Source organism: Rhinopithecus bieti, unplaced genomic scaffold, assembly GCF_001698545.2.
Source record: "Rhinopithecus bieti isolate Rb0 unplaced genomic scaffold, ASM169854v2 scaffold_13689, whole genome shotgun sequence".
Classification (NCBI taxonomy): Eukaryota; Metazoa; Chordata; class Mammalia; order Primates; family Cercopithecidae; genus Rhinopithecus; species Rhinopithecus bieti.
The window spans coordinates 1,606,341-1,610,828 of NW_016808044.1; positions in this window are offsets into that span (position 1 = coordinate 1,606,341).

Genomic DNA, 4,488 nt, shown 5'->3' on the forward strand with positions numbered 1-4,488 from the left:
AAGGAAGGAAGGAAGGAAGGAAGGAAGGAAGGAAGGAAGGAAGGAAGGAAGGAGAAAGGAAGGAAGGAAGGAGGAAGGAAGGAAGGAGGAAGGAAGGAAAGAAGGAGGAAGGAAGGAAAGAAGGAAGGAAAGAAGGAAGGAAGGAAGACAGAACGAACGAAAGAAAGAAAGAAAGAGAGAGAGAGAAAAAGAAAGGAAAGAAAGAAAGAAAGAAAGAAAGAAAGAAAGAAAGAAAGAAAGAAAGAGAAAAAGAAAGAGAGAAAAGAAAGAAGCATATGCAGCAAAACAATGTCTTTTACCTTAAGGCAAACTTTAAAAAGAGATGAGGGCTTATGCTTCAATATGGTGGACACACTAATGCTTTATCTAAATGCAGTGGGACTGCACTGTAACAAAAATTTGGAAGTATAAAATTGGGCCAGGTGTTGTGGTTCATGCGTGTAATCCCAGCACTTTGGGAGGCCCAGGCAGGCAGATTGCTTGAACTCAGGAGTCTGAGACCAGCCTGGGCAACATGGTAAAACCCTGACTCTATAAAAAATACAAAAATTAGCTGGGTGTGGTAGCATGCACCTATAGTCCCACCTACTTGGGAGGCTGAGGTAGGAGGATGGATTAAGCCCAGGAGGCAGAGAGTGCAGAGAGCTGAGATTGCACCACTGCACTTAAGCCTGGGTGACAGAGCTTAAAATAAAAATAAATACATACATACATACATAGAATATATATATATATATATACTTTTTTTAAAAAAAAAAAGGAAGTATAAAATGGAATACACCTGTCAAAAAGGGAATTTAAAATGCCTGGTGGCGCATGCCTGTAATCCCAGCTACTCAGGAGGCTGAGGCAGGAGAATCACTTGAACATGGGAGATGGAGGTTGCAGTGAGCCAAGATCGTGCCATTGCACTCCAGCCTGGGCAACAAGAGCCACACTCCGCCTAAAATAGTAAAAAATAAAAAAATATGTCTCTGAAAGAAAGTGGATGGGAGTCAGGTGATGGAAAAAATAGGCCAAAAAAGATTTGGCCTAGTTGAGCAGTTCTCCAAGTGTGGGCTAGAACCCCAGAGGTCCACCAGATCGTTTCAGAGGATTCATAAGTCATTACTGTATTTTCATAATAATACTAAGATGTCACCAGCCTTTTTCACTTTGTTGACATTTGTACTAATGGTACCAAAGCAATGGTGGGTAACTTTTATGTACTTTCCATGAATCCAGGCAGCGGCGCCAGACTGTACTAGTAGGCATGGTGTTATTCATTCCCATGCACATTCCGGAAAAATCAATTTCACTTAAGAATCTTGTAATAGCTGTTGACTTGTTGAAACAGTCAAATTAATAATTTCATTAATTTGAGCTTTATGTTTTGGTGTAGAAGAATATTCACAATCAACAGCAAAAAAAGGCTATTGAAATATACCTCTCTTTCCCAGATACATATCCGGGTGAAGCCAAATTTTCTCCCTATACTCCAACCAAAACAACATATTTTTGAAGATTGACTGCAGAAGTAGACATCAAAATCCAGAAGTCTTTTATTAACCCAGATATTAAAGAGATTTGCAACATGTAAAACAATGCCACTCTTCTCACTAAATTGTTTTGTTTTGCTTTGTTTTGGAAAATGGAGTTATTTTTCAGGGAAAACAAACAAACAAAAACTACTTTTTTCCCAACCAACACATAATGATTCTATTATTGTTAGTTGAAACTAAATGAACATATAACTTTTTTGTAATTTCTCAGTTTTAATTTCTGATGTAGTCAATATTGGTAGATATAACCCAGATAAATAAAATCTCATTGGGGTCCTCAAAAATATTTAAGAAGGTAAAGCTGCCAGGCATGGTGGCTCACACCTGTAATCCCAGCACTTTGGGAGGCCAAGGCAGTTGGATCACCTGAGGTCAAGAGTTTGAGACCAGCCTGGCCAACATGACAAAACCCGTCTCTACTAAAAATACAAAAATTAGCTGGGCATGGTGGCACACACCTGTAATCTCAGCTTCTCAGGAGGCTAAGGCAGGAGAATCACTTGAACCCGGGAGATGGAGGTTGCAGTGAGCCAAGATTGCACCACTGCACTGCAGCCTAGGCAAAAGAGGGAAATTCTGCCTCAAAAGAAAAAAAAAAAGGAAGGTAAAGTGTCCAGAGACCAAAACATTTGAGAGCCACTGGCCTAGACCATGCTCAGAGGAGGATGCAGTCTGTCTGACAATCCTGGAAGCTTTGAAGGCTGAGTCCACTAAGATAACAAAGGGTGACACTGAGAAATGGACCTGAAAGCCTGGGATAATCTGTGTGTCAGTGTGGGGGACAATTGTGTCTCTGCTCCTACTCCTTTCCCCACAGAGCACAGGAGTGCACCTTTCTAGGGTAAACAACTGTCTAACTTTGCCCAAGACAGTCTTGTTTCATCACTGAATTTCCTATGTCCTGAGAAATCTTTCCTGAATGTAAAATGTCCCTTTTTTTTTTTTTTTTTAAATCATGAGTGGAAAAATTGGGAGAAAAGTACAGAAGCCCAAAAAATGGGAGCTGCAAGTGACACTGCTTTTAGTGTCAAACAGATATGGCCCATATTACTCACCCTCCAAAGACACTATCATTGTCATCTCCCCTGACCTTTGATGCTGCTAACAGTAATCTGTAGTTCACAGTACTGGATCATTCATCGTTAGCTCACTCTGAGTGATGTGACTTCAGTGCGCAAGTTAAGTGCACTGTAACTTTTTCTTTGTCTGTGTAGTAACAGTTGTGCTTTGTATTAAAATACTGCTATTTTAGTTTTTCACATTGTGAATACTGTGAACATGCTTTCTAAGAGTTCAGGTCATCAAAATGAGAATGACGACAACACTAACACCAGCATGACCCAGATATCATCAGACAAAAAGGCAAAACAACTGCGCTATGTTAATGACAGATGGAAGGACACATGTAGCTGGATTAGGAAGGTAAATATTCAACACAAAGCATGCTGTATAATATGCCAGAAAGAATCTGGGATCGGACACAATAGAAAAGTGGATGTGGAAGCACCTATGGACACCGAGTCTCAAAAGTCTGGGATGAGACAGGCAAGTACTTCTCAATCAACCAAGTTTCCTTGTTTTGTGTTTTTGGATTTTTTTGGAGAAAGCATCTCCCTCTATTGCCCGGGCTGGAGTGCGATGGCATGGACACAGCTCACTGCAGCCTCAGCCTCCCTTACACAAGCGACCCTCTCACCTCAGCCTCCTGAGTAGCTAGGAGCACAGGTGTGCACCATCACACCTGGCAAAGTATTTTAAATTATTTTTTTTTTGTAGAGATGAGGTCTTGCCATGTTGTCCAGGCTGGGTTCAAGCAATCCTCCTGCTTCGGCCTCCCAAAGTGCTAGGATTACAGGCATGAACCACCATGCCTGGCCAATCAAAAGTTTTTGTTTCCCAAAAAGACACCAATGCTCAGTTGGAAGTAGTGGCTGCTGAATTACCTTGGGTATTCCACACAAACACACATTATTGTGTCCTTAACCTGATTGCTCTATGAAATTGAGTAAATTAATAAAGTTACATTTGCTGATTCAGAAAATGATTATGAATCAGATTCTGCTTTCTACGGTATATCAAGTGAAGCACTGAATCGCAGCAACAAAAAATACTCCCCCTAACTTTTAGGTACTTTGAATTTAAGAATGCAGTGTCAAATCATCTTGATCAACAATCTTGCCCAAATAAAACTAGACTTTGCTCATCTATCTGCATAATTGGCAAACTGTACAAACCTAAATTTTAGCAAATCCTACTCAGTCTACAAACTTGTTACCAAAGAAAATGAAACTATCTGGCAAGACATGGTGACTCATGCTTATATTCCCAGCACTTTGGGAGGCCGAGGCAGGCGGATCACCTAAAGTTGGGAGTTTGAGACCAGCCTGACCAACATGGAGAAACCCTGTCTCTACTAAAAAAATAAAATTAGCTGGGTGTGGCAGCACACATCTGTAATCCCAGCTACTCGGGAAGCTAAGGCAGGAGAGTCGCTTGAACCCGGGAGGCAAAGGTTGTGGTGAGCTGAGATTGTGCCATTGCACTCCAGCCTGAGCAACAAGAGCAAAACTCCGTCTCAAAAAAAGAAAAAAGAAAATGAAGATGAAAATATCAGCTGGGCACAGTGGCTCACGCCTGTAATCCCAGCACTTTGGGAGGCCAAAGTGCAGGGATCACCTGAGGTCAGGAGTTCGAGATCAGCCTGATCAACATGGAGAAATCCCGTCTCTACTAAAAATATAAAAAATTGCCAGGTGTGGGGGCACATGCCTGTAATCCCAGCTACTTGGGAGGCTGAGGCAGGAGAATTGCCTGAACCTGAGAGGCAGAGGTTGCAGTGAGCTGAGATCACACCACTGCACTCTAGTCTGGGCAACAGAGTGAGACCCTGTTTCAAAAAAAAAAAAAGAGAGAGAGAAAGAGAGAAGGAAGGAAGGAAGAAAGGAAG